At 31.7% G+C, this 19,687-nt stretch overlaps 1 protein-coding gene and 1 long non-coding RNA gene across 2 annotated transcripts in view; both read left to right on the top strand.

Annotated features, from left to right (window-relative positions):
- The window catches only part of LOC137396657 (uncharacterized), a 60,779-nt gene that overhangs the window by 12,574 nt on the left and 28,518 nt on the right, over window positions 1–19,687 (top strand). The window lies entirely within an intron of this gene.
- Window positions 10,427–14,213, top strand: LOC137396944 (uncharacterized). The gene is made up of 3 exons (XR_010978672.1): window positions 10,427–10,538; window positions 10,980–11,109; window positions 13,883–14,213. It is a non-coding gene; the product is annotated as an uncharacterized lncRNA (long non-coding RNA).

Genomic DNA, 19,687 nt, shown 5'->3' with positions numbered 1-19,687 from the left:
TAAAAATTGTTTCCTCACCCCGGATACCTCGTATGGGTGGTAAATTCTGCTCTAACTCGGGTCTCCTACCAGAGACCTGGGAGTTTGAGCACTCGCCTCAAGATCTTAGCTGTTCCCAATAGCGCACTTTTCTGCAACTCACATGAGTTGATTGTTGTTGGTATTTGGGCAAGCCACATTTTATGCGCCGGTGTTATTGCGCCCAGTGCCCCAATGACTACTGGGATTACAGTTGTTCTTACATTCCAGCATTTTTCAATTTCTTCTCCAAGAGGGAGATATTTCTCTACCCCTTTTCTTTTCCTTTGCTGGCTATATTGTAGTCATTGGATACTGCTATATCTATTATAGTAGCCCTCTTGTTCTCCTTGTCTACCACCACTATATCTGGTTGGTTTGCTAGGACATGCTTGTCAGTTTGGATGTAGAAGTCCCAGAGGATCTTAGCGCGGTCATTTTCATTCACCTTACCAGGAGCTTCCCACCAGTGTTGTAGTTTATTAAAGCCATACTCATCACATAGACTTCTATACACAATACCTGCGACATGATTATGCCGCTCAGTGTATGCATTCCCTGCTAGCTGCCTGCATCCACTGATGATGTGTTGGATGGTCTCAGGTGCATCTTTGCACAGTCTGCATCTAGGATCGTTCTAATGTGATAGATTTTTGTTTGGAGTTGCCTTGTTGGGAGCACGTGCTCCTAGGCTGCCATGATTAGCGACTCTGCATTGGCCGTTAGGTTTCCTTTGTTCAGCCACATATATGTCTGGTGAAGATCGCCAACCTTAGATATTTGTTGGTGGTAAGCACCATGAAGAGGTTTCGTGTGCCAGTCAATTTCCTCATCATATATATATATATATATATATATATATATATATATATATATATATATATATATATATATATATATATATATATAGATATATATATATATATATATACATATATATATGTATATATATATATACATATATATATATATGTACATATATACATATATACATATATATATATATGTATATATATACATATGTATATATATACATATATATGTATATATATATACATATATATGTATATTTATATATATGTATATATATACATATATATATATATATATGTATATATATAACTAGAGTGTTGGAATAGGTTAAGGTTACTTATCTTTTTCAGGTTGATATATTTCTTTGGGGTCATGATAAATCTATTTCGTGCTTTTGCACTCGTCAAGTGAATTGCATTATATATAATAACACTAGTCACCTAACAAGTTTGACTTCAAAAAAACTACAAGCTTTATGAAATAAACATAAGATTTGCAGTTTCTATTATGCTAGTTTTTATGATTTGAAGTGGAAGAAATGCCAAATCTATTCGAAGCATGGAAACTCAGTAATTATAAGATTTGCATAAGTTTTTCCAAAAACACCTTGTAGAGAAAAATCTCAGCTTTTTAATGGGTGGTTGTCTAGGTATTCACTGGTTACGTTGAGTTCTGTTCCAACAGCTCTTTTGCAACAATGTTTAGGTCAAAAATTGTTTTAGTAAACTGTTTGGTATTTATGACGCACTGACCCACTGGCGCCGTGTGCATTCAGGTGCAAAAAAAGTAATTAATGGTTTAAAGATATGTTTGTCACCATACCTTGCAAAAAATGATAGAAATAGTGCATTCATTAATAAGCAATGGACACAAAACTTATTCTACTAATTGACAAGCTGAAGATTAAATGGTTTAAATGAACAAATTTAAAATCAAATCTATGCTTTTCAGTTTTTTTGCACAAAATATCAATTGAAAGTGAACCTTTTTTAGTTTTTATTTCAAACCTAAGCATTCTGTACAGTTTTGCATTGATGAAGTTTATAATGTCCCGTTCAACTCCAAAATGCTCCTAAATTACTAGTTTTTGCTCAATATGAATCAGAAGTGCAAAAAGATGGCTTTAATTGATCGGGCACATTAAGCCACTAATTTACACTTGGATTTGAACAATTGGACAATAAATTGAAATTAAATGAAGCCATTAAAATATCAATTCTGACAAAAAAGGAAACAGATGAATCTATGAAACATCAACAATTCAGTTTCATTTAAAATCTGTTTAAGGTAACTCACAAAAGGTTACTTTAAAGATGGTTTGGGGTAAATATTGAATGCAAAATTGCAGTATGTATATCAGAACCTTTTATTATTTGCATTACAATAACAGTTGTCTTAAACTGGCAAACTTTCACACAATAACAAAATTGTGTATATAAAATTACTGAGAGTTAAGCATTGGCCAATAAGGAACAACTTGGGTCAATAACTTGGATAGTATGGGCCAACTAGGAATTTTAACTCTAGCCGTTCAGCTTATTAGACTGAGGCTCTGACCACCTGAGCTAATCTCAGTTTTAAAGCTATGCATTAATTGAACCAGTTAGACGGCAGAGATTGGTTTGTGACAGACACAGTTACAAGGAAAAAGCCTTGTAAAAATACAGAAGATTATCTCTTATTCTCCTTCAACCAGTAGTTGGAAAAGAGTAGACAATCCTCTAAATCATAAAGCCATACATTGTTGTTGGAAGGTTCATTTAAACCAATAAGTTTAAAAATTCATCATTGTGATTTATCATGGAGCAAACTAAAAATTTTGCAACTAAACTTACGTCACAATGTCTAGAAAATTGACAGCAAGGACAAATATGAATATAATAAATATTGTAGTGTTTTGTCGCTACCAAGTTTTAGCCTTAGATTTTGCTCACAAAAACCTATGTTATAGGAATTCCAAACCAAGGCTAGAAGTTCAGAAAAAAGAAAGCATTGAACTGGATTTTCTCCGATGACACTCTAACTTCCTGCACCGATCAACCACTTTTTGGTTGCTAAGAATAATTGTGCATACACTTATTACACCTGACAATCTTTCATAACCTTCTAGACTGCCAGAGTGCTAATTTTGTTTAATATTCAATTACTGATACTAAATTGAGCAAAAGTAAAGTTTTGTCTTAAGTTAAGGGATATTCTTGACCAAGAAACATGTTTTAAATTTCTAACTAATACTTCCTTAACCTTTTTACTGCCACCCATGTAAAAATTCGGCTATTGGCCTAGTGCCAACCATTTTACCAAAAATTGCTGATATTGCTTCATTATATGTATACAGTTTTTTTCAAATTCAATCTCTATCTAGAACCTTTTTTGCTACATATTTCATTTGCTAACATTTTAACCAACATTGCTATGCGAAAATTCAATGAATCTATACTTTGTGCAATGATGAAGCTATGTGAAGCTACGATTGATGCAAAGCTACATGTAAAACGATCCTCCACAATGTTCCGTACTCTTACAAAACTATTACTTTCACCACTATCAGAGACAGTGCTACTGCTTTAATTATCTCTATAATCAGGAAAATCTGAATCTGAATTGGCTATAATGTCATCTATATAACTAATTATCCGGTTTCTGACTCGCGCGCGGTACTTAATGAACTCGCACAAAAGTGTTTGTTTTTAGATTAGAAATTCTCAATCAAAAGTTTAAAATTGCTTTGTTGTTTTAAACTAATTTTATAGAGAAATTTTCAGACAACACTATCAATTTCATGAAAGTCTTAAAAACCATGGGTCATGTTGTCAACAAATAATAAAGTTAAGTTATCAAGCCATTCCTGGAAAAGTCGCAAAAATGTGTCTATGGCAGTCGACTCTAGAAAACGCATGAACGCGTTTATGACAGCAAAAGGATTAAACAATGCCTCGTAGCAACTACATAATTTTGCAGCAAACCGGCGAGTTTTTGTGACAATAAGAACCATGTCTGTTTGTCCATTTGTATGCAGCCACGCTTACAGGTAAAGAGAAAATTCATCGCTCAATCAAACAAAAACTTAGATATCCAGTTTATCAGCCAGGCACACTACAAGCTGTGCCACTTGATCACCTGACTGCAATTTGGAAAGGTTATGCACATACTTATTACTCAGGACGATGTCTCACAGCGCACCAAACTGCCAGCATACTCTTAATGAATAATTACCTAACATCAGACATGTAGGAATTTTTAGACATGACTTGACAACCAACAAATTGGTAAATAACGTAAAGTTCTTTGACAAAGATCTGATAGTTTAAAACCTATAAGATAGCCGGTAGTTTAAAACAGGATCTGACAAGCAAAAAATTAGTGGATAATAGATATGGTGTCGGCTTTGAAAATTGAAGGTAGTTTTGAATAAACCTTTAAAAATGTCTTAAAATTTTATCCCATAACGTCGCAGACATATTTTTCAACACTTGATGCAATTTCTAAAGTTTACAATCATAAATCGGCACAGAATTATGCATAAATCTCAAAAAATTAAAACGTGGCTATTTTTTTACTATAATTATTTTTAACTATATTTTTATATCTCTTTACTAAGCATGGTGCACACTTTTATTTTTCTAAATGTTGTTGACAACTGCAGCTTTGAAAGTTTTAGATGCAGCAATTTTTCGTATTACGTTGTCAGTGTATCCCCATATTAATACCACTTATAAAGCGGTATGAATAATATGGCTTGTCTAGTGGTATGAGATTGATCATTTTAAAACCACTCATGCAGTGTATTAATTAGCACCACTCCTGGTGTGATACTGGTTAATACCACAGTGTGAGTGGTAAGAAATAACTATTTGCCTTTTAGACAAATACTGTATAATTATAATATTAAATTGCTATAGCCATAGAATATCTACAGTGACTGCCAAGCCAGTACAGGGTTTGGTTTGGGTTTTAATTGCTACCACACCACAATTGGTACTAAACTAATACCACTCCTTGAGCGGTTTTAAACAATGCTATTATTATATTGCTGCATTCTAGATCTTTTATAATAAATCATCAGGATAAATATCTCTCTATGAGTCATGCTAATAAAACCACGTCTAATAATACCTGCTAATAAGTGGTATTATTGGTGCCATCTAAACCACTCATTTAGTGATACTAAGGTGTGGGATGACCTCGTTGCAATAGATTTTGACCAGGTTCGACACAGCATTTTGACCTTTTTGTTGACTCACAATTATAAAGATTTTATGCTTATGAGATTACAAGCTTGAAAATAAGAAAAGTGATGAATCATAGTACCTACAAATAGCAAAACCACAGAAACTTTTGGCAGACCCGGTTAGCTCTTGACAGCTCTTTGTTGCAGTAATTAGGAATATAGGCTTACGTGATATGACTCGTCTATTAAATTCACATGTGAGCAAAAGAAATCTGACGATCTACGAAATACCTTGAAAGCTATGTGTTAACTAAATCAGTAGTTCCAGTGTTGCTAGAAGATACGTAGTTATACAATCTGTACTTTTCTAATTTACAGATGAACTTGCGTGAAATGTTAGTTCATTACATCAGAAAGTATCGGAATCTTTTATCGTTTTTGATGTTTTTGGTGTTCGAAGAGATCTGACTGCCAGAATGTTTTGAGATTAAAATCAATCAAAATCATCTCAAAAGAAAGTGTGATTGTAATGTCTATAGATATAGATAAGCCAACAGAATAGAAATACATAACACAGTAACTTGAATGCGTTAGCTGTTACAACTATAACAACAATTGTGACTATGGAAATGATCACAACTAGTGACCCCATTTTGCACTCATTTTTCATCTAAGTATTTTAATTGCAATGAAGTTTTGTTGATTTTAATTTTGAAATGTTACGACAATCAGATAATTTTTAACATTAAAAACAATCAGAATAGATAAAAAATATGCATACTTTCGAATAAAATTTGCCACTTTTTGTGCAAATTCATGTTTAATCTCTGTTTTTCCTAGATTTTTTCCTAAAATCTTTTTTAAACTTCTCCCAGTTTTTGCTTAATAAAAGCATCATGTATCATTGTATTTTGTTTTCTCAAATCTTATTTTCGAGGTCAACTGAGGTAAACCATCGGGTTGACAATGTGAATATATAAGGGAGGCTCATACAAGAAAACTCAGCTGTTGCTCATTCTATTTGTAAAATTGTTCAAACTAGGTATTTTGGTTATCTGTACGCCATTTGCTGATGAAAGTAAAACTTTTATTGGTTGTCAAAATGATCGAAAAAACAATGCTTTTCATAACATGCCAGAAACATAAATGAGGAACCAGAAATAAGGCAATATTGAGTGAGTTGAACAAAAGTTTTCTAAAAGTTAATATTCTAATAGTATTGCGGATGAGTCGAGATAGTGAACTATAGATAGTGAACTATAGATAGTGAACTATAGATAGTGAACTATAGGTTGTAGTAGCAAAAAGTTCCTTAAACTAAGCATACAATAGTTGCTGTAGTATTTTAGCATATTGAACGGAAAAAAGAAATTTGTCATATGTGTGAAAGAATAGATACAAATGTTCTAGTTGTGGTTTATGCAAAGTTTTGAAACCTGTAACAAAAATGAACACGTTAGGGATTTCGTGATTTTAATAGATTTTTTGATGTGATTGGTAGAAGTGAGATGAGCCAAAATACATATTAGGGAGTCCATAAATCTTGGTATAGACTACTCTAAAAGGAATAATATTTCTGTTGGTTTTATGCCCAGATGGGAACTATATATTAAAGCTATTGATGAATGTTCTAATTTCAGAAACAATGTTATCCCTTTTTGACAGCCAGAAAACTAAGCAGATCAACCTGCACGTGAATGCAATGAAAAGTCAATAAATTAGTTCTGAAATTTCATATGTGAGCTTTTTTGGCAAAAGCCATTTGAAACTAATTTACTTCCTAGTTGTGAGTTTTTAAACTGCTTAAATTTTAAGCAGTTTCCTTGAAGCTCGGTTCGGGAAAAGGCTAAAATCTGTTACTACGTTGAAGTTAACCATAAATAAACATATGTTATATCAAGGCTTATGCGCAATGCAGCTTTTTAGCAAAAATTAACTTAATAAGAATACAAAAACTTAAGAAAAAACTTATGTCCAAATTGTAAAACACTAAATAACTAATTACGCAGTCAAATTTTGCCAAAACAGAAACATCTTTTTAGTGGAAGCAGCAGAATGCATTGAAGAGGCTGGCAAGCATGTTGCAAGCTAGCAAGCTTTGCCATAACCTTTTACATTAAAGATGTACCTAACCGTACCAAGTACCGATCCATTACCTTCTTCTGTTTCGCAATCACGGTCAGACAGGCATCTTTACAAGACCTCTTCATGGTCTATTTCTACAGTTTTATGTAACATTTCCTTATAACCAGATCAATTATGAAATATAATTACTGATTAATGGCATTAGCCCAAGAAAATGCTCAGCTATGGCTTCAAAGATGATGTCATTCTATTTCTTCATAAGCTTAATGCATTCCACTTGAAGGGTTATCAGTTTATCAGTTTACCAGTTTTGTTATACCAACATGAACATGAATAATGAATATAATCCATATAAAGTAGATGGAGGTCTTCAACGGCATATTAAAAGCTTACGGAGGTGGGTTCGGATAAGTAATAGTGAGTAGTTTAGGTTTCAGGCTATAAGGATGAAGAAATGTATATAAGGGCTCGCGAGTCAACTCTGTTCAGTATCTAAAGAAACAGCAAAGATGAAGCTTCTCATTGTAGTTGTTGCATTGTCTGCTATTGGTGAGTATAGCTTAATAAATATACTATAATTATTACTTGGTGGAAGCATATCTTTGTATAGTTGAATGCTAAATGTATTTTAATCACCATTAAAATTTTTACAAAGATAATTCTAAAAATTTGATACAATATTTATTTATAAAAATAAATATTGTATTTTTATAAATAGAATATTTATAAAAATATTATATTTATAAAAATAGAATATAATATAATATATATTAATATATATAATAATATATATAATATTTATTTATCTTTTTCTAATTTTAATCAAATACATTTTGCAATTTTTATTAGCAATTGACTGATGTTGTTTATTGTTGTTGGTCAGTTACAAGTACAAGAAAGATTAGCTAGATTAGATACATTATCTCCTATTAGATACATTAATATCTCTACAGAAAGTCAAGGGAGTTTAGTTTGATGCTTAAAGAGTGGCAGAATTGACTTTGTGACTTTATTTTAATTGTCAGCTGATTTTTTACAGCCATTGGTTAAATTTTATTACATATACTCGTCTATATGTATATATTATATGTCATTTTCAGTTTATTTTCTACTGCTATATGTTAAATTTTATTATCTAAATATTTATATATAAATATACATAGCAAAAGTAATAAAAAAATACTTGTACAGAAAATGTGTTAATACTCAACATATGTAACTTTTAATATTTTAACTTTTGAATGAAAGTGTTTGTTTCTGTGTACCATTCATTTTTGTGGACTATGTTTATTTTTGTGTAACCCATACGATTACCACTGCTGCAGTGCTTAGTACAAATTTGCTTGCATAATACTATTTCAATCGTCTTGTTAGCTATTTGAGTTATATCATTTTCTTTCCCTATGGGCACACATTTTTGTTGTGGTGTGGCCTCACTTATAAAGCGAGCTGCAGGATTGCGCTGGAAGCCATGAAAGATTAGCATAATTAATAAATACGTGCTCAATTTATTTGGTGGTTTATCCAGTTAAACAGCATGGGGTGTTAAATAAATGCTTGTCAGCAGAGCTAGAGGATGTGAGTTCAAAACGAGTTTGCAGCTGATTTTTAATTACCGACAACTTATCGCTTATCACTACAAGTTGATAGATGGACACACAGAATACAAACAAACCTTGAGATATATATATATATATATATATATATATATATATATATATATATATATATATATATATATATATATAAACATGTATATATTTATGTACTTATATTATGCATATATACCATGTATATATTATATGTAATATATTTTTAATACAATATCTATATTATATGTATTAAATATATTATATATAAAATATATGATGTTCATGTGTGTACATCATATTAAAACAAGCATACATGCATTTTATTTTAAGACGGTAATATATAATATGAGTAATATATATAATTTATATTTTTTATAGGACAGTTATATACTTTGTCTATATAATATATTATATATCACAATCTTTAGAGATTCACAAACTGTTAGTTACAATTGAAATTATAAAATAGGATTTCCAATGAAACGTTGAACAAATATTTTCCTCCAATAAATGTTAAGCCTTATTAGTTCACCACTTGACACTGATTTGTTATATTATTGTTATATTATTTTTATACCACACATTTTTATTTCAGAGTTAATAAATGCGCAGGAATCAGTAAACTGCAACCTTCAAACTGGTGATGGCTGTAATGTTAATGGACCATACTTTTATTTCACACCTCAACCTAGCTCTCCTGGTGACCCTGAGGAGTGTATCCTTAACTACCAGTAGGTTATTTGTACGCATCTCTTTGTACAATTTGATTATGAGAACAAGTAAGCAAAAATAGCTCGCATACAAAAATGTAAACCTTTACCATTATTTTTATCAACAAAATTTACAAAACGGTCTTAATTTTCATGGTGCGGTAAAAATTACTTTTTATTAGTAACGAATTTATCTTAAAGTTAAGTATGGATTTATTCAGCCCTTTATTTACGCATTCGTATCTTTGAATGCTGTTTGTGGAACATTTTTTAACAAAACTGCTCATCAAATATCATCTAGAATCATTTTTGCAATTTGACTAAAAATTAAGCATGGCGGCCAGCATTACGTATATATTTAAAAATACTTATTAAAACGAACAAATGAAAAGTCATTTACCTAATTTCTGATTACTCGTAAATGTCATGATTGCTTGAACGTGCTTGAAGTAGTCTGTAACCAAAAACATTTAGTTTTCCAATGAAGCGCTCATTAATTTTTAATATTATCAGCTAAAAATTTCAATACAATTTTAAATTCGACTTGAAATGTCAAAGAATCAATTCAAACCACCGGTTAAAAATGATATTCGGTATCAAAGTATAAAGATGAGTTTGATTAAATGTTATTTTATAGTTACAATAACAATATGCCTGATCATGTTTAGAATGTTTTCAATTCTCAGTCAAATAGCCTACAGATAGGTGTTTAAAATATTGATTCTCAGACATCAGACAGTGTTTTAAAACTAAATATTATTGCTGACCTAGCAAAAGGCATAAACATATGTGCGTAAAGTTTGGATTAAATTGGCCAAAAAATGTAGAAGCACATAGACATACAGACACAGACTTACAGACACAACGAAAAACCACAGTCTATTAATACAGATACTTAACAGCTAAACTAAAAATCATTTTAACAAATATTTTGACACTCTCAAGCTTTTAGTATGAAATGGTTACTCTAAATACACTTAGGTTTCATTGCCATATAGTACACTGATTGTAACTTGTTTGGTTTCTGTTTCAGGTTAAGAGTGGAGCTACCGAGAAGACCTAATGGCTTTCGATGTTACTTCATAACCAAAGACCCTCAACGATATAGATACATTTACACCATTTCTCATGACTCCACTAACTACGCAGGTACTATTTTAAAATTGTTAAAAAATATTAGGAAATAGAAACTTTTTAGTTTCTATAGAAAATAATAACTTTATCAGCAAATTTATTCTTTTTGTCATTATACTGGATTGGATTTATTGTTCTATAAATGAAGATTGTATTATTAATATTATTATCATTACAATTATTATCAGTCAATTCATCAATTCAGCATAAGCTATAGTTAAACAAATGTTATTACTTTGTTGCATTGTTAATCAAATAATAATCAATACTAATTATCAATGGATAACTAATAATTGTTGATAATCAATTAATCAATAATAATTGTTGTAAAGTGTCCATAATAATTAAATAATCATTTATAATTAATCAATAACAAATTAAACTTATTAGTAGTTGTAAAGGTAGAAAATCATACTTACTTTACAGATTGCTCTAACTCATAAATATGAATTTTAGCATCAGGTACGGCTTATGTGGAGCAATATGGATCTGATACGACTATCGCCCCTGAGCTGGCTGCTTCCCAAAATCCTTATGCATTCAACTTTTGGCAATACAGTGATGCTCACAAACAATCTGGCAGCAGGTAAGTGAAAGTTTTTATTTGTGATATAGGCCTACACACATTTTTGGATGCTCTCCAAACTGATATGCAGGCGCCAATATCTGAGGTATATCAACTTAATTGTTTTTCTATTTAAATTTTTTTTTGCTTTATTATTGTTACCAATTATGCTCCTGATATTATTGAGAGAGGCTAGCAGAATCAAAATTAAAAACCGTTGTATGGCTGGTTTGAAAATTATTTGGCATAATCTTCTATTTACCTCTAAAAATAGTATGTGCTAAATAAAATATTTCTCACAAATAAACATATTAAAAACAAACATATATAAAAATTGGGTTAGTGCAGTCTCTTTATATATATATATATATATATATAATTGTTTTCTCATCTCGGTGAACCCGTATGGGTGGTAGTTTCTGTTTTAACTCGGGTCTCCTATCAGATACCTGGGAGTTTGAGCACTCGCCTCAAGATCTTAGCTGTTCCCAGTAGCGCACTCTTCTGCAACTCACCTGAGTTGATTGCTGTTGGTATTTGGGCTAGCCACATTTTATGCGCCGGTGTTATTGCGCCCAGCGCTCCAATGACTATTGGGATTACAGTTGTTCTTACATCCACGGCAATTTCAATCTCTTCTCTAAGAGGGAGATATTTCTTTACTTTTTCTTTTCCTTTGCTGTCTATATTGTAGTCATTGGGTACCGCTATATCTATTATAGTAGCCCTCGTGTTCTCCTCGTCCACCACCACTATATCTGGTTGGTTATATAAATACAATGTACATATAACCAACCGGATATATATATATATTAGTTATATTTATACACATCAGTAGAAAGAGTGCTCAATGTTTTGAGTAAAAACAGGGCTGATATAAAACTATGTGTACTAAGAAACTACAAGTTTGTTAAAACACTTTATTACTTAAAGTTTCATGCATTAGGCTTGCACTCTTCAGATAAAATGTTCTGTATTTATCTATGTACATTTTATCTGAAGAGTGCAAGCCTAACGCACGAAACTTTAAGTAATAAAATGTTTTAACAAAACTTACAGTTTTTCAGTACACATAGCTATATATATATATATATATATATATATATATATATATATATATATATTTATTTATTTATAGTTTAATTCACACTGTACCGAGTGTAGTGCTTACTACAGAGTTGCATGTATAGTACTATTGGAACAGTTTTATTAGCTATTTGAGTTTAGGAATTTTTTTCTTCTATGGGCATGAATTTTCATTTTGGTATGGCCTCACTTATAACGCGAGCTGCAGGGTTGCACTTGAAGCCGTGAAAGATTGGCCTATTTAATAAGTATGTGCTCAATTAATTCGGTAGTTTATCCTGTTAAACAGCATGGGGTGTTAAATGCTCTGCAGCAGAGCTAGAGATGGTAAGTTCACGACCAGTTTGCAGAAGATTTTTATTTACCTAAAACTTAACGTTTATCACTGTAGTTCGAGAGATGTTACAAGTTGGTATAACAACTATACAGATAATACTGACATAGGACAAATACAAAAGTACAAACTGCTGCACAGCTCTGTTTGCTTTGTATTTTATAACAAAGAATAAAGGCTTGAGTTGAAGCACATGTGACAGATTTTAACAATTGTCCAATGATATGACAGGGCTGTATTAATAATGTTATTGATATTAAAATTTTTAAAAAAATTAAAAAATATCTTCCTTTTGAAGGCCACTCTTTTTTGCAACTTTATCAGTTAAAAGCTTCTTAATTTGGGTACAAGTTATAACTCCATTAAACGGCAGCCATATTTTTTATGATTGACACTCAACAGTGTATTTGATTAAAACATATGGAAGCGTTTTATTAACAAAATGGTTTTCTGAGATGTTAGTTTTAAAAAGCTAGGGAACAAAGTTTTTTATCACATTTCAATCTCTAACTGATTTTTATAAATGAGTTTAAAGGCTTATGAGCCAGTTAGTATTTCTACAAACAAATTTTTTGCTTCTAATTTTTTTGTGTTAAATAATCTAAAACTTATATTTAAAAAGAAAAAAATATGGATTGCTGATAATCGTTTTAATCTTTTGGTAAAATCATTGAAATACAATTGAAAGTCAATCTCTGTATGTAGTGGCTTATACATTTCAGTAGTAAAAACCAGCTAATCATATTCAAGATATGAATATGATCTATTTTAATCAAATTTCTAGATTTGTAAAAATTAGAAACAATGGAATTTTGTTTACTACACGTATGTCGGTAGGTAAAAAATTTTCATCGAAGTGTATAAGTCAAAGGTGACAGATTTAAGGTGATTTTATAAAAAAGTCTCTGAAACGTGACTGACAAAGTGCTTAGTTTTCTCTCAGATAAAAGTAGTTTGGAAGTTTTATCCCAAATTGTTGTTAAACTAACAAACTTGCTTCAATATAATATTGATCATTTGATATACTTTTATTCTTAAATGAACATACTTGAAGTCGAGGCTATAGCTTGTTATTGGAATTGAGAGCAACTTATTGCAAATTGCCATTATAAAGAACATTTTGATACACCCGATCTTTTTTTAGAATATTTGATATTACAGCAAAACACACTCAGAAATCTACTACCATCTACTTACGTGTACATTCAGTGGACTTACATGCACACGCAATAGACTTACACGTACATGCAGAATATTTTTACCTCAAATAATGTTATAAACAAGTTTATAAAAGTCTATTATGTTTTCAAACTTAGTGGTTGATAAGCTTGGTGGTCTCAAACTGTACAGACTACACACAGTGTATTATTTCAGCTGGACCTACTACAGCTTCCGCAAAGACCATTTGTCTTTCTACTACCCTTATCCCTACCACTACTTTGAAGTTGGCCACCCCAACTTTTTTGAGCCAAATGAGCGGACAACTTACATTGGCTTGAACAGGAGATATGAGAGCGGGGTGAGCCAAGGAAAAGGTCTTTGTCAGGTCTTCTGCCAAGTTACTACCACCACGCCAAGTTTCCGATCATCCAGTGCAGGCAGTCCTCGTCGAGCTGGAAGTCCCGGTTCTTCAAGCTCAAACTCTCGAGGAAGACCTGGAGCTGATGTCACCATTGCACCTCCTCCTGCACAAGAGTAACACTTTGTTCTCATTAACGGTTTCAGCTAAATTAATACATCTAGCTGTAGCTCTAGATATATTACCAATATCATAATGTTAAATTTCACTGAATAATGATATTTCTTCATAGCTTAGCCTCTTCAGGTGTTTCAGATGTGCTTTTCAATTTTTATAAAAGCCGAACATTTATACCACACAATAATTACATCTAGTTAAATAAAAATGTACCATGCAATTGATATATAAGAGCTCTTTGTTATTTATTTTATGTTGACAGCACTTATAATGTTGTACTAGACAAGCTTTTAGTTGTCAAGACGTTTTTGCCACTTCACTCGAGCATGTCCAAACAAGCTGACAAAGCCATTGTTTGTACAACAACGCTCTTAAAAACACTTACATTCTCTGCACTCAGTAAGCTAAGCAAGCATCATACTTGGTCTTCAAGTGATTGCTCACACTGTTGTACTAATAGCTACCAGCTCTGATATGATACAGTGCATGTATTCTCTCAATTTACCTGCAGGAAATTTAACTTGAGTAGTCATAACAGTAGCGAGCTTGGTCTGTCCAGCAGATGGTAGTATTCTTCTCAGTATTGGTTCTCTGAAGATAATGGTTCAAACATACCTACATATATTTCTTTATATAATTTTTGATAAATATGTGCGTCTGTTTGTACAATTATAGCAAACAAGATTTGTCAATGAAAAGGTCAATGTTCATTAAATTTGAACTTGAGACCTTCAGCTTTGCAGACAGATACTTATCTAGCACACTACGCTGTCCAACTAGCTATACTAAAAGAAAATCTGCCAAACCTTCATGGTTTAGCGCCTAATGCTTCAGCTAGCGTTATGCGTAAAAGCATACCTGAAAAAAACAGGTACCTGTATGGGAAACAAAATGCTTGAACATTTGCAAGATTATTGCAACCAGTAAAGAGTTTTAGTAGTCACTTCAGTTGGTACATTATCAATTTAAACCAAAGTAAACAATGTACATAGAAAAAAACACAGTATACAGAAATAAACACAATACACAGGAATAAACAAACTCTTTTAAGTAAAACGGTTAGAGTAGTAAATGTTGCATGTGCTGATTAAAAGTAAATTTTATGTGCATAAACTTTTTATTATACATGAAGCACCAAGCATTCACCTAATATATAAATAATAATAACATACGTAAGAGGAAAAACCTCTCAGCTAGAAATCAACTTACGCTTTTGCTTCACCTCTCACTTGTTGCAGCAATGGCTATAAACCTCAATTGTTTGCAAGTATAGAAAATAGAAAATTGATAGTGTTGTATCACTGAAGTTATCAACATCCCAATGTTGATTGTGATGTTAACAAAACAATCATTTTAGCAATCTCTAATACAAATCTGTATGTGAAAAAAGGTTATTGGATAGTTTGACAATGTTACAGAGTCATGTCACCAACTCCATATCAAAGGGGCAGAATTTTAAGCTCAACTATAAATCAAAACTTTAATGTGACAACTCTCTTTTTTATTGTGAATGTAACAGCAAATTCAAGCAAGAAAAAATTTAAAAGTCCTAAAACTTCAGCAGAAAAATTCATTGGAAATGCTAAGGAATGATTATATATGCGTGCCAAAATTTAAATTGCACATAATAAAAGTATAACAGATAAAACCAATGAAATAAGTTATTGAAGACTAACAAACAAACGTAAGGAAAAACTGAAAAGTCAAGCAGCAAAAGGAAAAAAAGGCAAAGTAAAAATATTTTCATAAAGCATACCATTTGTAATTTGTAAAACTATAATTCTTGTTGTTTTAATAGAAGGGTAAGGTAGCACCCGGTAGGTCTCATTAACTAGTGTTGCTATACATGAAATTCAGACTAGCATATTAGGGTTTTTAGTGGTAACACCTGTAGCAACTACCAAATATAAGTGAAAAGCATTCCTAAATAAAAAATGATGACATAAAATAGTTATACATTTTTTTCTGTTCAAAGTGTTATACGTTTAGTTGTTCACAACTATGAAAAAATATTTATAGTAATAGAAATATAATGGTAAAATGTTATAGTCACTCAAACGAGGAACACTAATATGATAGAGCCAGAATTTCTATAAAAAATTCATATGTTAGGTAAAGTTACTAAAATTAGCGAAGAATTGTCACTAAGTCGACTAAACAGCAGCGGTGGGAGCATAGAGTACATGTTGGTTATAACAGCTATAAAAATACTTATCTTTACTACCATAAGAGCTGACCAAGTTTGTTTGCTTGTCTGTAGAAGCCACGGTTGAGGTTGGTGAAAAAGATTTCAATGTATGGGATTGCAACTCACAGCTTATCACATGGTAGACTAAAACTCTAACAACTGCACCAAATGAGCAACTTTTTGGCATTTCTGGATATTTATGCAGATATTTATGGATATAATAATATCAATTTGTGGCATTAACAAATGTTAATACAACAAATAATTTATTTAGAATGCAAAAATATTCTAGAAATTTATGTTTGTATTCTTTGCACTGTTTGAACTGTTTCTATCAAACATGATAAAAAAATGAAAAAATGAAATAAAAATTAAAAATGAAATTCAAATATAATTCAATTTTAATAATGAATACATAGTTAAAAGAAATGATATCAAATTCAACCAATAAATATGATTGAATTTGATAGTAACAAGTTTTAGGCAAAGATAAGTCAAGTTGAAAAGACAAACCAAGTTATTCCCAACCAAAGTAGTTCATTCTCAAAAAATTCAGTTTTAAAATTAGCTGTTGGAGGATCATATTTTCTTTGATGTTTTGCAATGTCAGAAAAGTTAGTTTAGTGGTTATGTAGTTTGTGTAAAACATGGTGGAGTCTGTAGATTACGTACAACCATGTGGTAGCAATTACTACTCTGATTGGTAGTTTGTAAAGTGGAAGTAGATTATAGGGCATACACTCTCTCATTCACTATGTTTTTAAGGTGCGAATGATGTTGATAAGGAGTTGTGTGCACAATGAGTAACTGTGTGATAATTGTATCAATAAACATTCTCATGTTACGGATTACCACTAGTGTTTGTTAAACACCATAATAATTTCTATCTCAGAGGTCATAGCGGCCCATTCTTGTTGCACTTATCAGTGCGCTTTCGAAATAGGAATAACCGAAGGGTGAAAAATATTTAAAATGGAATAGACTTCGCCAAATTTTATTGTGCATAATTCATAAGTGCCACTTTATCATTTACAAGCATAAAAAATTGCAAGAAAAAATTGCGAACGACCAAATATTTCGACTTGCAGGCTTAAGCTTTTTCCATATTTTGAATGATGCAAACGTGCGAATAAATGACGTTATGGAAACAAAGTGATGCTCTGACTAGAGTAATCACTTTGTATACCAGCTTTCTTGATTTGAAACAGTTAAGACACATTTAAAGTATCCCAAGAACAGCTCTGAGATGATCCAATTTTATCAGCTAAGAACAGACTCTACACAGCTATGAAAAGGTATATAAACTGAGTGCATATGACTGAAGGTTGTATCTGTAAAAACATGAGTCTGGAACTGAGTAAGAAGATGATGCTTCTAGTATTCACAATATTAGTTTCTTTAGGTATGTTTGTCTGTTGCTACACATTATAGCATATAACTTGAATTAACTACATAGAAAATAACTTTTACAAGTATCTGTTAAAATTATATATTGCAAAACTGGAGTTGGAACATTAGATTGTCAGGTGGCTTATAGGAAACTGTTTTAGCTAAGCATGTGATAGGTGGTGCAGCAACACGAATGTGAGGGAAATATTTTTTTGGTAGCTTACCATTAAGTGACTATTACTGTTCAGTGGCATAGAGATTATGGTGGAGTGTATGAATGGGTCTGTTTGGCAGCCCTGCCACTGAAAATGAATTAATTTTCTGCATTGTGATATAGCCTGAACCATGATGTCTCTTGTAAGTAGTTGGTGATCTCTACTGTAAGTGGTTATAAGATAATTATATGTTTCAGGGTTGGCAGCAGTACATTCATCAATAAACTGCAACCTTAAAACTGGTGCTGGCTGCTCTGCAAATGGACCATACTTCTAACTTACACCACAACCAAGTTCTTCTGTTTATAGGTCGGACTGTCGCCATATTTACCAGTGAGTTAATTTCAGTTTGAATAGCTACTTACAAATAAATGAAACTAACTTATCAAATACATCTAAATTTTTATAGGTTTTCCCTGATTATTGAGCAAACAAATAGTTTTACATTAATTATTAAAGTTTCTGAATGTTGATTTAATCGTAGATTTGGTTATTTGATATTAACCAAATCGATGTTCCTGAAAAAACTTTTTACTCATGTTACAGGTTAAAGGTAGAGCTAAGTGGAGGTCCAGATGATTTTTATTGCTAATTTAGGACCAGAAATCCTCAATCAAACGTGTTCATCTACACAATTTCCCATGATTCTAATTATTATGTAGGTAATCTATGGTTTTAAGCTTTGATTATTCAAGTATCTTTCGAGTACATTTTAGGCCTTTTGTGCGTTATAAATTTTTTCTGCCATTTGAAATGTTTGTGCAAATAGCCAGTCAAAAGTAATTTTATGATTCAACAGAATTGCTTAAAAAGAAGCTGCTTGACGCTGTTTTACTGAAATATAATCCAAAAAGACCTTTAGTAGTCCTAACTTGAACACATAATTTTTTGTAGCCAAAAGGACAAGTACACAACAAATATTTTAAACTAATGCAATAGAAATACAACCATTGTGTTTCAACCAGCTCAAAATAGCTGCAATTCACACGGTTCACTGGATTTTATCTATATTCTCGGTATTCTTAGAAAAGACTGTTCACACTATCCATAAAGATATGTTAGCACTAACAGACTTATTTGCTGTTTCTTGCTCTGCTTCCTTACATACACTATTAAAACCATTTTAACATTGCTATCATTTTGCTTACTTTTTCTCAAGACCTACTTAATTCCATCAAGTACAAGCCAGCATTAGAATGCTCATGTAACCTATATTTCATATAACTTTCTGCTAAACATTAAATTTAATCTGCTTCCCTAAGGAATGTATAAAGTGGCGCAATACTTGACTTAGTTGGTTTGGTGTGCCAAGAGTGACATTTTATTTATACACATATTTTAGCATCAAAAACTGCTTTTGTGGAGCAATATGGAACAGGAACTATTATCTCTCCTGAGCTGGCATCATCCCATGATTGTTACGCTTACAACTATTAGTCATACAGTGATGCCCACAAGTCCAATGGCAGCAGGTAGTATAGACTATGTCTCATTGCTAGTCGGTACTAATGGCACAGTTGTGTTAGTTAAAAAGTTGTTTTAGGAATAACTTAACTGCCTGTACTTAATTTTTTTTATACTGGTTTTCTAATGTAAATTGAACAACACGAATATCACCTTTAGCTATTATCCAAAGAGGAAGTAAATTCGAAGCTTCAAGAGGGCCTTCTTTAGAGTCGTTAGGTTTGTCA

Source organism: Watersipora subatra, chromosome 5 (assembly GCF_963576615.1).
Source record: "Watersipora subatra chromosome 5, tzWatSuba1.1, whole genome shotgun sequence".
Classification (NCBI taxonomy): Eukaryota; Metazoa; Bryozoa; class Gymnolaemata; order Cheilostomatida; family Watersiporidae; genus Watersipora; species Watersipora subatra.
This window is presented reverse-complemented; position numbering and strand designations above follow the sequence as displayed.